This window comes from Lissotriton vulgaris, chromosome 1_1 (assembly GCF_964263255.1).
Source record: "Lissotriton vulgaris chromosome 1_1, aLisVul1.2, whole genome shotgun sequence".
In the NCBI taxonomy this organism is placed as follows: domain Eukaryota; kingdom Metazoa; phylum Chordata; class Amphibia; order Caudata; family Salamandridae; genus Lissotriton; species Lissotriton vulgaris.
Genome location: NC_141685.1, coordinates 27,688,073 through 27,711,641, shown reverse-complemented (window position 1 = coordinate 27,711,641; position 23,569 = coordinate 27,688,073). Strand labels below are relative to the sequence as shown.

General features: G+C 44.0%; 1 protein-coding gene across 2 annotated transcripts in view; it reads left to right on the top strand.

The window, feature by feature from the left end:
• LOC147737034 (uncharacterized) overlaps window positions 1-2,938 on the top strand; it is a 227,267-nt gene extending 224,329 nt beyond the window's left edge. The window contains exons 6-7 of one of the 2 annotated variants that reach the window (XR_015309263.1): window positions 1,205-1,292; window positions 1,799-2,938. The gene's annotated coding sequence lies outside the window, so the exon portion shown is untranslated. Of the gene's footprint in view, window positions 1-1,204 lie in introns of both variants that reach the window. The other variant, XR_015309259.1, reaches the window with a different exon arrangement.
• Window positions 2,939-23,569: the final 20,631 nt, after the last annotated feature.

The window sequence follows — 23,569 nt, the reverse complement described above, 5'->3', positions numbered from 1 at the left end:
TGAGGACACTCCCCTGTTGACTCGCTTCCAATTCCACAGGGTATGTAGCGCTCTCAATGAACTGCTGGGGGAAGATATTGCTGAACCACCGGAAGTCCCGGAACTCACGTATGTAATAAAGGCAGAAGCCCCCCAGAAACTACTGTCTAACCTATACAAGCTATACAAGCTGTCCCAGGCGCATAGGGAGCACAAATACACGAAAGCGCGATTGGCATCGCCAGACATAGACTAGTGCACTTCAAGTTTCTCAACAGGGTGTACTACACACCAGCACGGCTACATGGTTATGGCCTTCATGACACTGAGTGTGAGAGATGTCACGCACCTGATGCAGATTTCCTCCACCTGGCATGGCAATGCCCAAGTGTATGGGATTTTTTGGAGAAGATCTTCACGGACATAAGTAACACAGTAGAAATAGATCTCGCACCAGATCCCACTCTGGCACTTCTGGGATACTCTAAAAAGCTACCTAGAGCTACTCGGCGATTGGTGGACATGGGGCTCCTAATAGCCGGAAGGGTAGTAGCCTGTTGTTGGATGAGAGGCCCCGCACCTACACCTAAACGCTGGGCACACAATATGTTATATAGCAGTACACAGTCGGAGAACTACAGCGAGTTACTGCCTCCCACTAGTCGTCCTAAAAACTTTTGGGGATTATACCAGTCATACCTACATAGTAAGGAAGACACTCACACAGCAGTAGAGGACTAGGGACACAAGATTGCTATCGGACGGTGTGTCAGCATGTATAGTAGGGATTGAATATCACACTATGAGATACAGAGGGGGAATGTGCGAGGAGAGAGGTGCAATTCATTTGTGATCAAATCAGCAGATATTTCCAAGATCGCCGCCTGCCCTGCTATGGGTTGTTGGCTAAATGGCTGTGTACAAACCTAAGAGGGGAATGTCTCATCGTTGTCCTGAATTGCTTTGCGACAAAAGACAGATAAGCGGGAGGGGGGTTTGTTTGCTTGTTACGATTTATGTATTACAAACTCAATAAAAATATTTAACATTTAAAAAAAAAGAATAACAGACATTGACTATACAGTATATGGTAGTGTCCCATTCAGACGGTTTTGTATGTCCTGGACTGAATAGCTTTGAAATGTAACACAAGCACAGTTGTTCAAATGTCTGAACTAGATTTTTTCAAACGATTCTTATATTTCCTATGTATGTATTCTTTTAGGTACCACCAGTGAATTCACCACTCTATGAAGAATAATATGATCTCTGGATGGTTTTGTATATTAAAACCCTTCTGTATATTTATATTGGTTCGTACACCATTTTTAGGTCTCGCCTGCAAGGCTTTTAGTAAGGGCTTTAAACTCTGCACACACGCTTGTGCGTGTCCTTTTTTTTCTCATCACCAGCTATTAGCCTTTGCATTTGTCTTTCTAAGAAAGACAGCATGCAATTGGCCAAAGGCAGGTGCATGTCCCGCCTTCTCTCTCCCCTGGCCTAGGGAACTCAGGAGCGCCATCTGTTTTCAGTTATCACACCCGCGTCTCGCTGTCGCGTTAATTGGAAACAGATGGCGGTCGCACTGGCCCTGTTGCACTTGCGCTCCAAATGCAGCGCTTTCACTTTCGCCGCCGACCTGGCGCACACGGCCACGCTTGTTCATCCTTGCTGTCTCTCTTTATCACCTTTCCCTTTTCTGCGCTTCCCTCTCTTGGTTTGGGACCTTTTTAATGGTTAACATGAAGCTGTAAAACCTGCTAACCGATCGTTGTTCTTTTAATAAGGTGTTTTTTTTTTATCACCCTGTGCCTGGAAGCTATGGCAGATTGGAGTATGATGAACCCATGAGAAATGGACCTCGTCTGCCGGATTCTGAGCATTAACCAAGGAGAAATGAATTGCGTAATAGCTTGGAGAGATGAACTGACACGTCAGAGATCCTGCTGCAGCCCTGTGGAGACTCAAATTCTTAAGCTCCTTCTTGCAAGGAGTTCTGGGAACCAAATCATGCACACTCCGGAGCATGTTGTGCCCTCTGACCTTTTGCAGGCGACCTAGTTAATTTTAAACACTAAGAAGCTCCAACTCACTCCTTCTTATTCCTCTGAAATTGAAAAAAAAACTCCCTAATACCGATTGTTTTCTGGCAACCCTCCCAGGATATGGAACGCTCTCCCTGGAGTCCTCAGATGCAACCCCTCCTTCTCCTGTTTAAAAAGGGACCTGAAACTCCTTCTCCTAAACAAATACTTTCATGACCAACGTCCACTAACCTAGTCTTCTTTATCCGATTTGTTTCCTCTCTCTCTGAACATTCAAGGATAGTGGGTGACCGGACTATGTCACTCTCGCCTTTACTTTTATTGCTCTCTCCCCCTCTGCTGCACTGCATATTTATTTATTTTCTGTGGTTTGCTGTCTTACTGCTGGCCTACTATGTGATATAATGTCCTTCTGCTGTTTACTGTGTATTTGTAAAGCGCTCTGATACCTACCGGTCAAGCTAGCGCTATATCAAACTTTTAAAATAAAAATAAAATAAATAAATAGTGCATCATTTCAGGAATCCGACCCAGAGCTGGAGGCTCCCACCACATTCTTGTGCTTTGGTAGCCTGGTTCATCGAATTGTTGCCTTCTGAAACATTTAACCCTGGTTTGTCCAAAATGCCTTCAGTATTGATACAATGACTATTTATTGCTTTACATTTACTTTCCAGTTGGCCCAGTAACATTTTCTTTTTGGGAGGAGGTATGTTTTTGATAATTCAAATGTAACTCCTGTAAAGGCGCACATTTCCACAGAGGATATTGCATTCACAGTGTATCCTTCCTCCTATATGGGAGATGAGTGTGGGCCGGAACGCTTTTCAAACTCCTTCAATTTTCCTTTGTGTATTTAGAAAGCTTTTTTCCAATCCTTGTGCTTGTGAACATGAATTGTATTAAAAATAGAATCCTTGACTGAGCCAATAGACTCTTCAATAAATATTGTATGCTGTGTTTTTCTCTGCTAGGCGCACAACATATAGAATGATCTCACACTTTCTGTAGTATGCTTCGTTCTGTGCAGATAAACTCTAAGGCCCACTCTACTTCTATCCTCGCCTTAGTGCAGCCCAATGTAAACAGTAATTGTAATGTATTTAGATTTATATAACGCTTACTACCCCTGATGAACTATGAAGCGCTTTTTCGGCGAATAGCACGCTACTCCAGGATCCAAAATTGATTAGTGGTGAATTAGTGAAGGGAAATATAAAATGTATTTGAGAGCTGGACATGTTGGTCTGTTGGTTGGGTTAAAAAAGATAGTGGAGGGATAGAAGAGGGAAGGTTTTGCATTTATATAGCGCTTGCTACCCCTGATGAAGTGTTGAAGTGCTTTTCGGCGAGTAGCATGCTACTCCAGAACCCAAAAAGATGAATAGACAGATCAATTATGGTGGGTAGGTTGTTTTATTATATACACACAACTGTACGAAAATTAATAAAATTCAGTTGTAAAGTTGTATCCAAGAGGCAAGTATATAGTCTCTGATAATAATGTATACTTAATAAAAATATATATTTTTATTTGCATTTATAATCAACATAAACACAGTTGGCAAGTCACAGTTAGTTATCGACACTCCCAGGCGTCCCCCCGCCCCTCCACCCACCATCCGTAGTGACAACGTCATGTACAGCAAGTCAACAAGATCCAGCCCTCTCCCACAATACATAATTCTGTCACACTGTGTCATCCCCCAAGAATGCTCCATAGGTCTAGGTCCCACAGCCCGCCTTCCAGCAATATGAAACATAGCCTCAAGCAGCAGGACTCTTAGTGCGTCAATCTGGTTCCAGACCCCCATCGAAACTATAGTACTTTTTCCATTTTTCTCATACTCTGCGGAATTTCCGGGGACAACCCCTGGCTTTGTAGGTGACCCTTTCAGCCACCATGTACATATCCATCCCCCTCCTCCAGTCTCCCACTAGGGGAGGCGATGGTGCACCCACGCTCGTGCTAGCTCCCTTTTCGCCACCACCAGGGTCAGCATCGCAAAGGTCAGATGTGGGCGGCTCAAATCCACATCAGTAGTTATCCCAAATAAAACAAATTTTGGGTTCACTGCGAGCGTTGCCTCTAACACCCTACTCAGTTCTCCCAGTATCTTCATCCAATAAGTGTGAAAAATGGGGCAGTCCCAGATGATATGATACAAGGTGCCCTGTAGGTGTCCACATCTGAGACAACAGGGGTCACTGGATCTGCCCATGCGATGCAACCTGGTCCTGTTGCAGTTGACCCTGTGGAGTATCTTTTGTTGGATGAGGCGCAGCCGGAATTTAATTGCGACTTCTCTATGGTGCATCAGTCCAATCTATTGTGTCCATATCGCCCATGTCCTGTTCACATACTGCTCTCAGTTTTCCTAATCTATCCGGCGTGTTATTATTCAGGGTCTTATATGTCAAAGATACTAATTTATTGGGTACCTGTTCTTGTAACAAACGACCCTCTAACGGGGTATATTCTGGCAATGGGGAGGTGAGCGATGCCTCATCCCTCCAGGCATGGCGCAGCTGCGCATATTTGAGGAACTGCGCAGGACGTAGTCCATACTTCACCGCCAGGGTCCCATATGTTTAAAGCTCTCCCCTTGCCACTAGGTCCCCCAACGTTGAGATCCCGATAACATCCCACCCTCTAAAACCTGTGAGTTTGTGCAGTTCCTTCGACCACGTGCAGGTCCATATTGGCGTCTGCTTGGTCGGCTTATGTGACCACCCCATCATCCTCGTCACCCTATCCCAGACCTCTATAGTTGTCTGCGTGGCTGGGAGTAACCTTCTCTTTCCGACCCCCCATATAAATAGTGTAGGCTGGTACGGTGTGCCATGGTGGCCCTTTCCAGTCTATACGTCGGGTGATCCGCAGGCGCATGGAGCCACTCCTTTATCGGCGCCAAGTGTTCAGCCCAATAATATGCCTCAACATCCGGCAGGGAGATCCCTCCATTGTATTGATTTCTCTGAAGCGTATCCAGAGCTATTCTTGGTTGTTTCCCTAACCAAAGCAAAGTGCGTAGTTCTGCATTGATTACCTTAAACGTCTGTTTGGGAAGGGGGAAGTATTCATTCTGTAGGGCGTACAGGAAGCAGGGCAATGTGATCATCTTAAACATTGTGGCTCGGCCTAATATCGTGAGGGGGAGGGTCTTTCATCTAAGGGCATCATCTATAAAATTCCCTAGCACTTGTTGGATGTTTGTTAGATAGGAAATGTGTTCTTCTGTAGTCAGGTAGATTCCCAGGTATGTGAACCCCGTCTGAGTGACCTGGAGGGCGCCCAGTGGGGGGGGCCATTTCTCCTCCTGACGTGGGCTATATAGGACCGATTTATGCTAGTTGTTCATGTACCCCAAGAAGGAGCCATACCTGTCCAGGAGTTTGAAGAGTGCAGGGACTGTAGTGGCTGGTTGGGCCACATACAGCAGGATATCATCTGCATAGAGCGAAATTTTCTCCTCCTGCAAGTCGGCCTGTGATATATGAAATCCCTGTATCTCGTCTGTCTGGCGGACCTCACAAGCCACAATTTGAATAGTGACGGCAAATAGCAGTGGGGACAGGGGGCATCCCTGCTGGGTCCCTCTCCTCATGGGAAAGTCTTCAGATAGTATCCCGTTCACCTTAACCTGGGCTCCGCATATAGAAGTCCCACCCATTTCCTAAACTTGGGGCCGACACCGTATTTAACCAGGGCCGCCTCCAGAAAGGCCCAGTGGACTGCGTCAAACGCTTTTTCAGCGTCGAGAGAAAGGAACATGTGCAGATCCTCCCGTCGCTGCACCTCCATGAGCCAGTTATGTGTCTGTCTTAGATTTTGCCTAGTCACCCTGTCTCGCAGGAAACCCGTCTGGTCCTGGTGTACCAGGCTGGAAATCACCTGGCGCAGGCGAAGGGCCAAGATCGTCGCCAGAAGCTTAGCCTCCACATTTAGGAGGGAGATCGGTCTGTAAGATCCGGAGTCCTCAGGGGGCCTGCCCTGTTTATATATAGGCAAGATCGTGGCCATCCGCAGGTCAGATGGGAAGTTACCATCTTGGGCTGCATCCTTAAAGAGAGCCAGAAGGTGGGCCGTCAACAGATTAGCACCTTTTTTTTAAAATTCCGCCAGGAGTCCATTTTGACCCGGGGACTTCCCTGGCCGGAGCCTGGTTATCGCCCCTCTAATTTTCGTGGCCGATATGTCAGCCGCAACGGTCTCCTTGTCTTCGTACGTTAAGGACGGGGCGTGAACATTAGACAAGTAGGTGGCAATTTCGGCCAAGCCGCCCAGTTCTCTGGCTTTATAGAATTCCTGAAAGTAGGAAGCAAACGCTTGGACGATCTGGAGGTCCCCCCCTCTGCAACCGTCCCTGTCCATCAACCACACCTTCTACCCATCTGGCGTCCCTTTCCTTACGGCTCAACCACGCCAAGAGCTTTCTGGACTTGTCCTCATCATCATTCAACCTACGCAGGGTCGCAAGTGCCAGACAAGCATTTCAATAACTCAATTCTCTTCATTTATTTATTTATTTATTTATGGGATTTTTAGTGCGCAACTAATACCCTAAGGTGTCTAGGCGCAGCAAATACTCAGAATTACAACACCAATCAGAGTACGTTCTCATTGATTGAAAAGCCAAGTCTTCAGTGATTTGCGGAAATTAATAAGGGTGGGAGCAGTTTTAATGTGCAAAGGAAGTGAGTTCCAAAGCATGGGAGTTGTTACCAAGAATCGTCTGTCACCCCATGTAGCCGTTCTTGTCCGGGGGACGGTCAAAAGATAGCTAGCTGCTGACCTTAGATTCTTTTTGGGGATGTACACCTGAAAAGCCTCTTTTAAAAACTTCGGTCCTGTCTGGTGAATGGCCTTATAGGCTATGCAAAGAGCTTTAAATTTGATCCTGCTATCGACCCTTAACCAATGGAGATGGCGAATGGCTGCAGAAGTGGAATGTCGCCTAGGGATGTTAAGCAGGATCCGTGCTGCCATGTTTTGGACGGACTGAAGTTTGTTTAAGATATATTTGTGTGTACCAAGAAAGAGAGCATTTCCATAATCTAATTTTGAAAATACTAGGGTGGTAACTAGCGTTTTTCCTGCAGATACTGGTAGATACGGCAATAGTTTTTTTATTTTCTTCAGTACAAAGAAAGCAGCCGTAACCACCTTGTTAACATGGCATCCTAAAGATAACCTGTTATCAAAAATCACTCCCAGATTTCTGACCTTAGTGACTGGCACCGGGGGAGGGCCCATCTGACTGGGCCACCATGTGTGGGACCATTCTGGGGAAATTGTGCCAAAGGTCATAACCTCAGTCTTCTCCGCATTAAGTTTCAGGTAATTACTGTGCATCCATGATTGTACATCCAGTAATCCCTCCTGACACTTACACGCATCCCATGGGATTTAATGACCCTCGCTAAGTCCGAAACATAAATGTTGAAAAGTGTAGGACTTAGCGAGGATCCTCAAGGGACCCCACAAGGCAATTCTGTGGTGGGCGAGTAGTAATTGCCCAGCTTTACTGCCTGTCTACGGTTGGCTAAAAAGGAGGCTATAAGGTCTTTGGCCCGATGCTTGATTCCAAGGGTCGCGACACGGTCGACCAAGATGGTGTGGTCGACCGTGTCGAAGGCCGCCGACAGGTCCAATAATATAAGAACTGCAGCTCCTCCTGAGTCCATAATCTCTCTAATTTCGTCCGAGGCTTTTATTAATGCTGTCTCAGTTCCTTGTTCCCTCCGGAACCCGAACTGAGTGTCATCTAAGAGTTTATGATGTTCAATAAACTCTGAGAGCTGTTTATTCATGGTTGCCTCTATGATTTTGGACGTGAAGGGAAGACAGGCAATAGGCCTGTAATTGGACGAAATAGTGGGGTCTAAGGAAGGCTTTTTAATTAAAGGTTTAACAATGGCCTTCTTCCAGCTTGCTGGGTAGACACCTGATTTAAATATGGAGTTGCATATTTCGGTTAGCGGCTGTGTAATCACATTCTATAATTTATTCATTATAGTGGGGGGGCAAGGATCGAGTGGGGAACCTGATTTAATCTAACAAATCAGTGCACTGATCTGATCTTCAGTAGCTAGTTGAAACTGATCAAAGGAGGGATGATTGGGTACTGGACAAATGATGGGTATAGCATCAATTTTTCCTGCTTGTTCATTAGAAAAAGTAGAATAGATGTCCATCACCTTGGTTTTAAAAAAGGTAGCTAATGAACCACATAATTCCTGCGAATTCTCAATCACAGGTCCACTTGGACTGGAGAGAGAATTTACCACTTGAAAGAGCATCCTAGCTGAGTTATGTGCTTGCTCAATTTGGCCAGTGTAAAAGAGATTCTTTTGCGTGTTAATAGCTTTTTTATAAATTGCTAGAGCACTCTTATAATCTTGCTTAGCAGAGGGACTGTAATGTTTCCTCCAACGCCTTTCAAGATTTCTACAGTACTGACGCTGGAGGCGCAGTTCCTCTGTGTACCATTGAGCAGATGGAGTAGCTCTATTGGGGCAATAGCATTTTTCAGGTGCAACTTGGTTGGCTGCATTTAAAATCCATTCCTGAAAAGTCGTGGACATGGTCTCAGTATCACCTATGTTTTCTGGAATAGATGATATCAAGAGATTAGTGAAATGCAGCATGTCTGCCTTGTTCCACATCCGTGCCCCCACCAACGGGCAGACTTTAGTCTGAGAAGGTTTAAGGGGTAACAGTTTAATCCTAAAAATTATGGCTTGATGGTCACCATATCAAAGGAAGTACTACTGGTGTCTCAATTTTGGGGTCGTTGGTAAATAATCCATCCAATGTGTGCCCAGCATTATGCGTGGGGCCCCTCACTAGCTGCTGCAATCCTTTTGCCTGCATGTCAGCGATAAGTTGGACTGTATCATAATTTTCCATGTTTTCAAGCGGAAAATTGAAGTCCCCGAGAATGGTATAGTTTGGTGAACCTATTACTGATTCCGTGATATCAGTAAGAGTGGCAAAAAATTTAGTGCGTGTTCCTGGAGGTCTATACACAAGTGTCCCTTTAAAAGCTTGTTTCTGGGTAAGATTAATAGTGAATGTAATAGCTTTGCAGTTGTTGCTGTGGATGGGATCACATTTTATTCGATAGATGTCCCTATAAATGATGGCTAAACCTCCACCTCGACCTGAAGTCCTGTCTTGTCTAGCTACACAATAGCCTTCTGGGGTAGCCAGTACAAAATCAGGGCCAGATGCTTCGTTTCCCCATTTCCCCATCATCTATGTTCATGTTACTGTTGATCGCAGCGCCAAGAAACCAATCGGTGACAGTGCGCTTAATAAATATTTTAATAAAATGTTTTTTTAAAAAGTGCCTGTGCTTTTGCTTCGTTCGTCACTAAGGCTTTATACTGCTGTTGAATATCAGTCAGGCGCCATAGCACCTGTGGGTCCCTTCCTGAGAGATACCGCCGTTCTAGGTCTAGTATTTGGGTTTCCAGGGTATGAAGTTCCTCTTGGGCTTTCCGTTTCCCCCAGGATATCCGGTTTTGAGCCCTATCTCGGAGCACTGTCTTGTATGCTTCCCACACAACAACTCCCGACTGCACTGAGCCTATATTTTCTGCAATGTATACTTTTGTGTCTGCTCTTAAGCCCTGCATTATTTGAACAGATGACAGTAACCACTGTACAAGCTGTATTAGGTGCTTAGAAGTAGAGTGACATAGAGGGCAATAAACACTGCACTAACTCTGTCACTCGCTTAGTACAGACGAACGCCAAATGCTTCGTACATGATGAAGCATCAGAGTGCACCCTCTTTCTGCGTCCCATGGGCATTTAGGCTTTTGTTCTACAGAACAGGCTGCAGACACTTCCATAGCCCTTTATGTAGTGTGGATCACGTAGGAGAGATTCTCAGCGGGCATGCTTTCCTTTGTATTGGGCATGGCCACATTCAAATGTGGGAAAACCTTTTGTCTTGTGACTGCACTGTATTATTTACACGGGTGAAAGGGCAAACAAGCAGTCAGGAGGCGCACTGATTGTTTACCCCCCCCCCACCTGAGAGGATGGTCACAGACCCCCAACAACCTGCAGGGGAAATGTGCCACCTTGTTTACCACCTCGTTTAATAGCTGCCAGACGCTTTACTTAGTAAGCAGACTGGTGGTTTACAACTGTACCTACGTTGGGGCACCACATGCTTTTTCCAGCATAATCTGGTGTACTCCCCCCTCAATCAATCAAGAAATTTGTATAGCGCGCTACTCACCCGGAGGGTCTCAAGGCGCTTGGGGGAGGGGGGTCTGCTACTGCTCGAACAGCCAGGTCTTGAGTTGCTTCCTGAAGGAGAGGTGGTCTTGGGTCTGACGGAGATGGATGGTGAGGGAGTTCCATGTCTTGGCTGCCAGGTAGGAGAAGGATCTTCCTCCCATGGTGGCTCTTCGGATGCGTGGAACGGCAGTGAGGGCGTGGCTGGTCAATCGAAGCTGGCGGGTGGGAGAGTAGAAGGTCAGGCGGTTGTTGAGGTACCTGGGGCCCAAGTCGTGGAGAGCCCTCTGTGGCATGACAGCACCCATTGAAGACTGCACCGTTGTGTAGTCTGGGACAGTGCACCTTCCCTGTAATTCTGAACTAGGCCTTTAAATACGGTACTATTTTTTGTGCCTATTTAATTCAGGTATACAAAGAATGTGGTACTACTTGTATACTAGGGTAGGACAAGGAAGATTGAATTTCTATGGTGGGGGCAATGTTTTTGTCACAGTGCTTTATGCCCTCAACACTCTCCCGTACCCTAAGCATAATGGGATTACGTAGATTACACCTCTGCGTGCCTAATGCGGGAAACAGCCTTAATAAAATGAATCCTAAACAACAACGACATCCTTAACCACGACATCCTTAACCATGACTTACTCAAACCAGCCGGCACAGTGAAGGAAAGGTTGGCGGATGGTTACCGAGCACACAGAGCGGAAGCAGTGACGACCCATAGGTGCAGAGAACCGATCGCCGCGCCCAGCTCGGGGTACGCATATTTAGTTATATTTTGGCACTGTGAAGGTTCAACCCTCTTGATAAGGAAATTATACCACAGTCTGTACTGGTCACTGAAATATACTGGTATAGGCAGGGTCTGTGTTGAATAGAAAGTGCCTGTATATCTCAGCACTGGGCTAATAAATGTACTGGAGGGCACCGGCAATTCTCCATAACAAACAGATATTTTGAGGTTATTGCGGACATTATTAGAAAATGCTTTTTGTTTTTTGGTAGAGTATTTTCATGGTTTAGGAACTCGTAGTTGACAATGTAGTGGTTTGGCATTGCTCGTGGTTTAGCCTTTGTGGTTAAGTAAGTGTGCTGTTTAGGCAGTAGTTGTTTAATCATATATCCGCCTAATGCTGCCATTTGCATTTCAAGTCCAGTGATTAATGTGGCTTTATGAAGTTCAGAGCCATTGGGCGTTCCCCACCTGTCTGATACTTGCATATGGAAAAGATGGGTCATTTGGAACCTAAAGATAGATAAACATATTCATAGGTCACAATTTAAGTCAGCATTTAAAATAAAACTGTAAATTCGGAGAGGAGATAAGTGAGAGGTTAAAAGGCAGCTGCTTATCGAGCTGCATTTGTAAGTAGGCCTCCCTATATTATGAGATCTATTCCTGCTTCAGTCCTTAATTCCAATTAATACTTTAATACCCAGGCATGAAGTCATCGTCAAGCTATTTAAATAATCCACCTGTCTCGCCATCTCTTCCCCACTGCATCCTTAACCAGTGGCCTAGCCAGTGTGCCCTGGGCCCTAAGGCAAGAAAGGAAATGTGACCTCTGCCCTTTATTTGGACTGTGGAAAACAGCAATAATCATTGTTCTGTGGGACCCTCAGGCCTCTGTTTGAACGGTGACAAACAGCAGTTATCAGGGTTCAGTGGGCCTTTAAGGCATCTGGGACCTGGTGCCACTTCACCTGCTGCACCAATGGGAAGCTATGGCCCTGCCCTTAACAGCTTCTATTCTAGCCCCACTGGTGAACCTAAACAGCCAAGTACCGATCTGGCCATATCTGCAGGCATGCAGCCGCCTCTTCCACTGAAGGGATTTAAGTCGCATGAAAGCAGCATGCGGGAAACAACCATTTTCTGAGGCAAAGTCAACAAACACCTTGTTTGTTCCAACCTGAATCTGTTTAAAACCAGGGACGAAAAAAGGTTCATCGTTATCCCTTACTTATCAAAAGGATAAAACAGACTCATTACACTATGTACCACATAAAAAAATTGTGATTCTGTGTACAAATTAGAACTAGCATGCATATAGAAATGGGAGCCTTTGGCCAAAATAGCCATTTTCCTACCCATACTTCTAACACATCTTATACAAAAAAATGCTAACTATATTGTCATCCGGAAATTAGCGCCTACTCATAAATAAGCAAATGACATTTAGAATTCTCTTTCACTTCAAGCTTTCAAAAGTAAATTGATATAAAAGCGGTATTGAATTTTTTGACATTGTATACTTTTACCAAAATTTAGAGCATCAATTTTATGACACGCCATAGAAAAAAGGAATTATTTATGTATACTAAACCTCCATAAACGTTCGATTAACCAGTTATAAAGTCACGTCTAGCTTAGTTAGTTTATAGTCTTTTTTTTTTTTTTATAGAAATTATTTCACATTGTTACTGGATCTGCATGGCTAAACACTTATAAGGTCCCAAAGGCGAGACCTATTGGCTATGCCAATGCTTGTTATTGATTGAGTACAATGAGCAGCAGCACTTTTGATTAGGTCCTGAAGAATGCCGCAAACACTTCTTTGGAGGGTTAATAGGCTGAAAAAGTTGACCTCTTATTAACACTAACAGTGCATATATATTTCTACCACAGTGCCCTGTTTTTAATCGTGGCCCAGGGGAGTACAAATAATGGAAACCATATACCATTTAGCAAGTTTTAACTTTCATTCTGCTGCCCCCACTACCCTGAGCTCATTATTGTGGTATTTAGTATACCTTTCTCTATAACAAAACATGCCTGAACTCCTCCCTCTCAGTGAGGTGGTTGTACCCCGTACCATGACTAGGTACAACGGTGCAAGGAGATTCCGAATGAGGAAGCATGCCAACTATGGTGGGTGAGGAAAATCTTCCTTTTAAAGGGCTACTTCATCTTATCTAGGTCTTCATTTCCAACAGTAATCCTCATAGACCCAAGGGTTTCTTGATTGTGGTAGAAATACATTTTTACCCCTTCATTGTTCCTCTAAGCACAGACCATTGCTTGAAATGTTGTGATTAACGTAGGAAAAATACTCTGTGCACTGAGAAAATGTGTTAAAATAATGGAAAGTTGATAATCGCATTTAATACCTTCTCATACCTGGATTTATCTAGAAGAGAAGTCTGTTAATTCTAGCAAATTTTTGATACAACAAGGTATAAGAAATTAGGGGCTCTTTATCTGATATCTTTATCAGCAAATTATCTTAAATTATTGAACATAAATGTTTACAAGTATTATTTCTAAAGATAAAGGAAGTGCTATATTTGTCCTTTCTAAACTAACCCCAGTGTGTATGACTACAATAACCACCGCTCTCAAATCAATATTGTGCTTGGTTTAGTGAGTAAGCTAAATGATCTAGGAGAAACCAGGAACTGGCATCAGTATTATTCTTAGGAAGCTTCAAGTTAGAGTGAAAACACTTTTCAGAATGCCCTAAAAATTGTGATAAAGATATTTCAATATATTTGACAAAAGGAATAGGTACATTTCATGACAATATTGAAATGGGAAATAAAATAACAGAAACAAATATTTAGACCACATGACAAAAATATTAGAGACTAAATTTCAGCAATATAGGAAATACTGAGGTTCATGTATTAATAATCCATTTGTTAAAAGTGGTTGCATGTGGAGTCAGCACAGTACTGTGTCTGTGATTGCTTTTAAATAAAGGCATTTTTAATGCACCCCATTTTACTTTCAGATTCACAAACTACCTCCTGTTACTCTTTTCAGACCACATATGGTTTCAAAGCTTAATACATACCTTAAGGATGTATTACATATTCAGAAGGGACACTATTAGCATTCCCCTTCCAAATTCTGAATTGTTAAATGGGCTTAGTACATTTCAAAAAGGGGTTTAGCATTTGCAAACTGTGTGAATTACCGAACCAGTGGATTTCTGAACAATAAAACCCTTGATACATGAGGCAATTTTTCTCAATTCCCTCCTAATTACTTTTGCTAATTATGTTAGCTGAATGATAATCTGTGCACATACCTATTTAGTGTTAGTGTTGCTTCAGATCAAATAAAAACCATCACAATACTTAAAGACAGAATTTCTGACATCCAGCTTTAATGTTTTGTTAAATATATTTGCAAATGTTACTTAAACAGGAAAGCATCTAAAGCGGTCTCTGGAAATAAAATAGGATGTAATCATAATCTTTAGATACATTTTCTGAGTTTCAGGACCAATGTGTGTCTTCTGGGTTTACTCTAAACCTCTATAATCAACATATTGAATCCTTTTAGATTTGATCTGTTTGTACTGGTTTCCATTGCGGACAATAATCTAGATTTAGACCAAGGATCAATTCCACCCATGGCTTTTAAAATCTATTTATCATTGATCTCTTTTAGTGTTATCGCAAATAAAACTGTAATAGAACTGATCTGAGAGATGGACCTTCAAGTATTATGCTCAGTCAATTTATTGAACAAACTATGGAGTTAAAATCTGAATAGATTAGATCCACAAGCATTGCCTCAGCACTGTATTTTACATCAATAGATTACTAATCAGCACATTTTCTCTAAGTACAATTCACTCATCTTCAATTTTTCGCGGAGCTCGTGCTGGGTTTGTTTGAACTCTTTTAAAATATGTTATGTTATGTTATGTTATAAATGATTTATAAAAGCGCAACATACACTGTGTAGGTTTCTTGGCGCTAGGGGACGGGGCACTATGAAAAAAGATGATTTAGGTGAGGTAGGCGGACGTGAAAAGCCATGTTTTGAGCTGTTTCCTAAATTGGAGATGGCTATCAATGAGTCGAATTGAGAGGGGAGCGAATTCCACAGTTTGGGAGCCAAAGTCGTGATGCGCAGCCCACCGTGTTTGACTCGTTTGAATCTTGAAGTACTCAAAAGATGTTGGCAAGATGACAGGAGATTACGAGAAGGAATGTATTTCTTGATCTTGTTAGATATGAACTCCGGACCGGAGTCCAGCAGAGCTTTATGTACAATACAACCCCATTTAAATGCACTGCGTTGACTCACAGGGAGCCAGTGAAGCTGCTTTAACAGGGGTTTGACATGATGGCGGGAAGAAAGTGAGAAGATAAGTCTAGCCGCATGATTCTGTATCAGTTGCAGTCGTTGCACTTGATAAGCTGGAATGCCAGCATAAAGTGAGTTTGCGTAATCCAGTCTGGAGATAATTAGTGCCTGAACTACCAGGATGGATGCTTCTTTAGAAAGAAATTGTATTATCTTCTTTATTTTCCTTAACATAAAGAAACAGACCGAGACCACTGAATTGATTTGTGGGTTCATGGATAAGTCCTTGCTTATCGTAATACCCAAGCTCTTCGCCGTTGCGGCAGGAACAGGAGGAGAACCCAAAGAAGTCGGCCAAAAGTTAGAGTTCCAAGGGTTGGCGATCCCACCTGTCAGGATCAGCTCTGTTTTGTTTGGGTTTAATTTAAGCTGGTTCAGGTCCAATTGCTGATAAAGGTCATTATTTCACGCAGGTGGCTTTCAGATGAACAGGTAGGATGTAAATCAAAAATTAATTGCAGATCATCTGCATAATTGAACACCAAAACATTCATCTGCCTCAAAGGTGTGATCAGAGGTTGCATGTAAAGATTGAACAGGAGGGGGGATATGGAAGAAGCTGAAGTCTGCCTTTCATAGAGCAATATTGGCCCAGACGGACGGATTGAAACCTGTCTGACAGGAACGACTGGAGCAATTTCAATGCTCGACCCCACACACCAGCACTGCGGACACGGTCGACCAAGATGTTGTGGTCGACCGTGTCAAATGCAGCCGATAGATCGAGGAGGATTAGAGCCTGGGAAGAGTTTTGATCTGCTCCTTTGCGAAGTTCGTCCATGACCGAGAGAATGACTGTTTCTGTTGAGTGAGCAGTTTTGAAGCCAGCCTGGTTGGGATCTAGATGAGAAGAAGCTTCGACAAAGGAGCTCAAACAGCCAGCAACATGGGCCTCCAAGATCTTGCTGAGATAGGATAGGAGGGAAATTAGACGATAATTGCTCATGACCGGAGAGTTGACCCCAGGTTTCTTCAAGATAGCAAGAATCTCTGCCACCTTAAAGGATTCTGGGACCAAGCCACTACTGAGTGACAAATTGAGAAGGGATTTAGGGGGTGCCGGGCATACTGTGAAGACTCCACGCAAAATATGGGGGTGGGGGGGCACTGTCAAGGGGAAAGCCTGACTTGACTTTGATCATTAATTCCATGGTGATGGGGGAAAATTGGTTAAGAGACGCAGACGTCTGACGAACCGGACATGGTATAGTGAGGGTGGTCGGTTGAGGAATGCTCGTTTTTATTGCGGTAATTTTATCGAAAAAGTAGTGGTTTAATGAGTCACAGAGATGCTGAGAGTGTTCAGATGGTACAGTCACTCTCGCCGGACCTGTGAGTTCCTCTAGAATTGAGAAAATCTCTTTAGATTTGTTGGCTGAGTTTGCTATTTTTGCGGAAAAGAACACCGTTTTACATAAGAGAATAGAAGATTCGTATTTTCTTAAGAGAAGTAGGTACGTTAGTTTGAGTGCCGGGTTGTAGTGTCTTCTCCACAACCGTTCAGCTTGTCAAAGTTTTAATTTGGTTTCTTTAAGTTCTCAGGAAAACCACTTTTGAGCATCATGGGGTCTACAGGGAGAAGTGTGGCTCAGGGGTTAGAGGCGGCAGACCCGGAAGCTGAGATCGGCCCTGGACCAGGGTTCAATTCCCCACCTCGGCGGGTCTTGGGCTAAAAATTCCACGGTCTCGATAATTCTCGCTCCGGTGCCTTCTCGACTCACGGGTTCACCCTCTGCGACTCTGGGCAATAGCTTGCTTAATCTCCACAATGGCCCCTCGCGGCGGGATGCCTGGCTTTCACCTTGTGGATACCCTGCCGGGGCCTCTCACAGGGGAATACCAGGACGGGTTCCCTAAGCAAGCGCCAGGATGCCCTTTGGGTGACAGGTTGCGCTATATAAGTACACCTACATTTACATTTACATTTACATTTACGTGTTTTAATGTTTTTTTCAGGGGCGGCTGTATCGCATGCGTTCTCCAGCCATATGGTGAGATTTGCAGATTGGCTGGAGGTAGAAAGGTCTTGAGTCTGAGGGGCTGTGTTGGTCAATATAGTGTGAAATTTCTCGATATTTGCTCGGTTCCAGTTCCTAGCTGTCATACTTCCAGGCCTGGAGGTGACAGCTACGATGGTATCCGGGATCGTGAATGTGATCAAATAGTGGTCAGACCACACGCAAGGAGTAATTGTTATGGGTGAGATAGGTAAATTCTGGGTCCACACTTGATGTAAGATGTGTCCCTTGTTATGCGTGGCTGAATGTATATGCTGAGTGCAGTTTAAGCTAGTCAAAATATCCATAAATTTCCTCGATCATGAGTTGTGCGGCAGATCCCCGAATGCTTGGGGAAATGATGGCATAGATTGAGGTGGGCGATATACAACCATACATACTAAAGGGACTTGGTGGGATTCCAGTTTTAGTGTTAAGATTTCTGTGTGCGGAACTTGGATGGTAGTCATTGAGGTAAACTGGTGCTTTTAATTGTCCAAAAGTTCAGGAATTCTAGTTTCAAGACTGGTCAAACCTTAATGAATAGTATACCTAAAGATGCCCTTCTGTTCCTACATTTTATTGTGCACCATGATTCAGAAATGGCATGTTTTTGCTTTCGGAGGTAAAATTCTAAACATAGTTATTGTTGTTGCCATCTGAAACATTATCACTAAATGGGAAGATAACAACAAGTGGTCCTGTGATGCTTGCTGGAATGGGAAGTGTTTATTGAAAAGGTGGATTGAATTCAAGTTTAGGTGATAATTTTACCAAAGTGTATGGTTTTTGTATATATTTAAAATTGTTGATCTCCAAAAAGGCCTAAATCAAAAATTGAATTGAAATTCAAGTTTATCATTTTAATCCTATTGTTGGAAAAGATGTGATTTTGAACCCCATGAGGCGGTTCCTTTCCAGAAAGCATTCAGGTTGTAATCATGAGTCAAATAATGCTGAGGAGGTTAAAACCTTCAAATTGAATTCAAATTACCCATGAAATGTTCATTGTTCAATGTATTTCTCTTAGTATTTTAGTTTGCAGACTTTATTGCTTAAGGAAAATAATTAGTTTTCTTTTTCTATATGTAGGAAGCATTACATTAATGAAATCACTGTATCTCACCTTCTTTCTTTTTTTTCCTGTTCTTTATGAACGTTTCTATCGTTGAAATTTAAAGATTGCCCGAAATTCGGATTTGTGCTCTACATAACTTTGCTGTGTTACAGTATGTTGATTTTTATGTACTACTTTTGTCTCTTATGTATATGGCAACTGATGTTTTGTTTTGCTTTAATAATCAGCTTATGTTTATTAGGTTTTATTATTCAATCAAATGTTTCAAACACAACCGATGGTAGTTGATATGTATTTACAACTGCAGCATTTTTATTGTATGGGCACTTTCAAAGGGGCCAAAAATATGGTCTGCGGGATGACGGAGGACCACATTGGCATCAGCAGGGAGAGGTTTGGGCTGGTGATTGGGGGTATATGTAAGGTTGGAAGTAGGGGGAATAACGCATTTACATTGTGTCGACTGTGACTACTGGAGTTATTGTGAGGGATACTATGCTACCCTGTAAATTAATCCCCTAATGATTATTATCAACAAACTGTATTCAGTTTTATAAAAGAAAACCATAAAAGTCATACATAAAATCATGGATGCTTTTAAGCCCTAGAAGATGAGGTTCGCTGGTTGGTACGGTTTTTAACACAATGTATTTACGCACACTAGGCTTACACAGCTCATTTCCCTCTCTATCACAGCAGCTCATTCTGAAAAAACACTCTTTGACCAGAGACAGGTCCCTCTTACATCTGCGCTCAGGGTTAGCGAATAGTTCCTACCTACCCTGGAGAGGCCAACTCTTATATACTGGAGCCATCGGATGCTTGAGACATGGTCAAGTGAAAGGCATTCCCGTAGGATGTCTATGCTAAGTGTATTTTCTTGCTTGGCCCAAATATTAAGCCACAAAGACCGGGGACGGAATGCCAGTACATCTGAGAGGAAAGGCATCCCCAACTCTTCGTGCACAACATAAAACAAAGTGCTTTGTGGGACAGACAGGGCCCTTCGCAGGAAAGAGTTTTCAGCACTTTGCACTGCCTGTACCCCAATGTGGCCCAATATTCCACACCCATAACTAACCTTTGAGATATTTTTGGCTTCATATATCTTCAAAAGAGCCCCTATTGGCTACCCTCCCATTCTACTGGCAAAGTTAAAAACAGCTGCAAAGATCCTAGATCCTCTTTCTTCCAAGTAAGCAAAGGGCAACAGCTGAAGGAATCGTAAAACACAACTCCCACATAGGAGAACACATTGGTCTTCGGTATTGATGAAAGACAGAGTTTAAAAGTGAACTGTTTAGCTTCACGAGGTCCCACCTGCTTAATGAACGACTTGGCATGATGAAACAAAATGTCCAAGTCCTCCATAAAAGGGGCAAAAGAATTCAGAGGAAGTTGTAGGCCCCTAGCTGTCCTCGCCAAGAAGATCCCTTCGAAATAAAATGATGTTACTGTCAATGCCAATGGAGGACATCAACTGCCACAGCTTGGACCTATTGACCCAGTGGAATGCTGAGGACTGGTCCATGAAGGCTAGGTATATGGGGCTGGAACGAGCCACAGTTTATTTGTTCAGAACCATATACAGGTTTAAACACTGTTCCACAGTGGAACGACCTGGTTGAAAGCTGTTTTGGATATCGGATAAAAAGTTGTTTTCATCAACCAATGATACAAGTGTGTCAAGTACCATGCGGCCCACCACCTTCACCACAGGGTCCAGAAGAGAAATGGGCCTATAACAATAGATACTGTCCCGATCTCCCTTTTTAAATACCGGGGCTATAATCGATAAAGCCCCAGAATCTGTGCGGCCAATCTGGACTACAGCATTGATGACAGCTGTAAGGACAGGCACCCAGGTTTCTACGTGGGCGGTGTGGAGATCTTGCGGGATCCCATCTGGCGCGGGGGCCTTGTTTTTAGATAGATCCAGAATATCGTCTCTCACCTCTTTCATGGTGAAAATACGTTCCGACTTGCCTTCCACCCTTTCCTGCCCCTCAGTTGGTAGGGTATCCCACTTGAAGGTACCCTCGAAATGATGCACCTAATTGTCCTCTGTGATTTGGGCATCCAGTAAATTAGAATTATTTCCAGATAAAAATGGGTTGTTAATAGTGCCCCAGAACTTTGAGCTATTACGCAGTGTACTAGCCTTCACTAAATCGATCTAGGCCTCCTCGTTCAGGGTAGACTTACGAGTTGCTAGAGCAGCCTTATATGCTCTTCGTAGGCCTTTGACTGCCACCCGGTCTCGAGACTTAACACCCAAGGCCTGTCTCAGGTTCCTGTAAGCCTGGTAGCACGCCGAGTTAAACCATCGTGGACCTGGTTGCTAACAGCCCCCACCCGGGGCCCGTAGTAACTTCCTTATGACAGTAGACATGGATCCAAATGCACCCATGATGTCCGGAGCACTTGCATGATTATCAACACAGGTTGCAAACTCTCTGCAATACTGAGTTAAAAGGGACTTGTGGAGTAGCTCTGGTACAATACACCCACACTTTACGCTCTTTCCTGCTTCCACCACTTTAAGGGGGACACAAGCCCCCCAGCCCACCTTGGTGTGTCCGAGTTTTCGGGTCCAGCCTGTTAAGACACAAATGGGGTTGTGGTCACTACATTCACTTACCTCCACAGAAAAATCGGTAACCAGAAAATAAAAGGGGGTCGATACAAAGGTGAAATCAATAAAGATCTCACACCCTCTCCCAATAAAGTTGGGAGTAATGTATTTATTCCCTGGAGGCAGCGTATTCATTACAGATTCTAGATCAAATTCAAGCAAGATGGAGTTAATCTCAATAACCTGGGGAGTATGTTCCATGTGTAAGCCTGCTTGTCGTACGCACAGCCCATAGCTTCCACTCCTCCTTGCCTGATGTCCACACATGTATGAGTGTTAAAATCCTCTGTTAAAAAAATTTAGTGATAACTCTGACCTTTCAAGGTGCTATGCTGAAGTACAGACCCCAGCAGAGTTATATTGCTCCCGCGTTGTAAAAGTTTACCAGAAGTAGCTTGCTCTTTCCACTGGACAACAACATCACATGTAAATTGAGAGAGACATATAGTGAGGTAGCGGAGATGCCAAGGACAGCTAGAGAAACAAAGGTGATAAGTCCCCACTTGGCTCTCCCTGACCTGGACGGGGTAGCTGGAACGATGAGGTTTTATAGCCATCCAGGTGATAATTACTGTCTACAGCCCATGTTTCCTGGAGGCATATCACATCAAAACTCTTAACAGGGGCCAACCATTCGGTGTTCTCGATCTTGCTCTCCAGCCCCGCGATATTCCAAGAAAGAAAGTTACACCCTCGGTTCACACTCAATACCTGTTCTGAGGGCGATACATTTCCCTGGTATGCGGGTCAAACAGGGTCCGAGAGACCCACACATCGTCAATCGTAATCTTCCAATGAGCTAAGAGGAGTAAACCTATTTGCTGTGTTTACCCCTGTCACCCCCTCTGCACAACTCTTATGGCCCATCTCTTGGAGCTGCTTGCACTGGGACCGTAGTTGGTATTAAATGGGTCTGTAGAAGTGTCGAGATTACTGAGTTCCAACACCTGTAGTTAGACTGGGCAACCGTGCTTAAGATTCGGTTTACCATGACTAATTGTTAAAATTGATGATAATACAGTCCCCCAGCCAGGATTTCTTGGCGCTACCAACCCACTGTGTCTGGCGCACCATGAGAGTTTGGTTTTCCACCCTAAGCCCAGGGGCAATGTTCAAATGGAGCCAGTGCACCACCTTATTGTTCACCTGGTAAAAGTCTTCCTTGCTCCCGGGGTTAAGGCATGTTACTCCAGCTAACACCACAACAAGCGGAGTGGACTCAGGTAGGAGATGAACAGAGCCCAAACTAGGCGAATAGTTATTCAAGTCCACGGGGTCATGTCTTCCAGCCCTTCCCACCTATCATCAGAACTGTACAATCTACCCACTTTGAAACCCTGAGATTGCAGAGATTGAGGAGAAACTTGGTTCATGGTGCCCCCCGCCTCCCTCCGGTTGGCTGGTCGGTGCTGAGGGTCAGTCCTTGGCATAATAGGTGGCGTTGCATCTCCTACCATGCAACTAGGCGACTTCGTGATAGACACTGCTCTGTCCCCTGCCCCCCGTGCAACTACGCCTGGGATATGAAATGGTGGTCGAGATCGTAGGCCTTGTAGGGGGGATACTTGTGGATAGAAGGGCACAATCCCTTTGCAAGCAGGCTATCAGTTCAGAAAGGTTGCTTTCCAGTGCAGAAAGTCAGAGTAGGATGGGGTCCATTTTACTTCCAAGTACTGACAGCAAGGCTGCTTTGAGCATGTCTAACGAAATAGCATCCAGGTTAGGCACTACTGGGTGGACTTCTGAAGATCACTGTGATCCAATGTACCTTCTGCATTTACAAGGGCCCCCAACCGAGGGGCGCTTCCTCTTAGCGCCTCTTGGGCCCAACCCATTGCCCGGGGTCATGTCAGGGACTGACCTAAAAATTGGCGACTGGGCATCCTAAGTATGACCTTTATGGTTTATTTCTTTTATGAAACCAAATAAAGTTTGTTGAATCCCCTAGTGTATGAAGAACCATGGATTAGACAGTACTGGACCTTAAAGTAAGCCTTTTCTGCCTGCTATTGCTGCATTTGGTGAGCCAAGTTTACACATGAAGTAACTTGATTGGTATGAAATGCAATCTTAGGTATCGCTATCTCCTTATTCCTTTAGTCTCTTATCTGTAAACACTTTGTGTGCTTGTTAACGGCCTCCTTTAAAGTAGCGAGTGCTTTTAAAAAAACCTTGTGAACCCCCTAACAAGATGTTTAGTTCCCTGAGTTGGGCAGCCACAAACCTCGCTCCTTTATTCCTGGCTTGACCTCTGTGCCAAAATATTGTGGTTGAGAACTCTCTATTAAAGGTCTGGGCAGCTCGCACTCAGTGGCATTTCCTTGATAAGAACAGTCCCGGTTTCACCATCACAGACAGTGACATCTACGTTGTGTAACAAACAAGATGGAAGCTATAAAACCAGGAGATTTGTTTTTCTTAATTCTTAGCCTCCCTTTGTGACAAATTCTGTTCTCAAGATCTATCTCTTC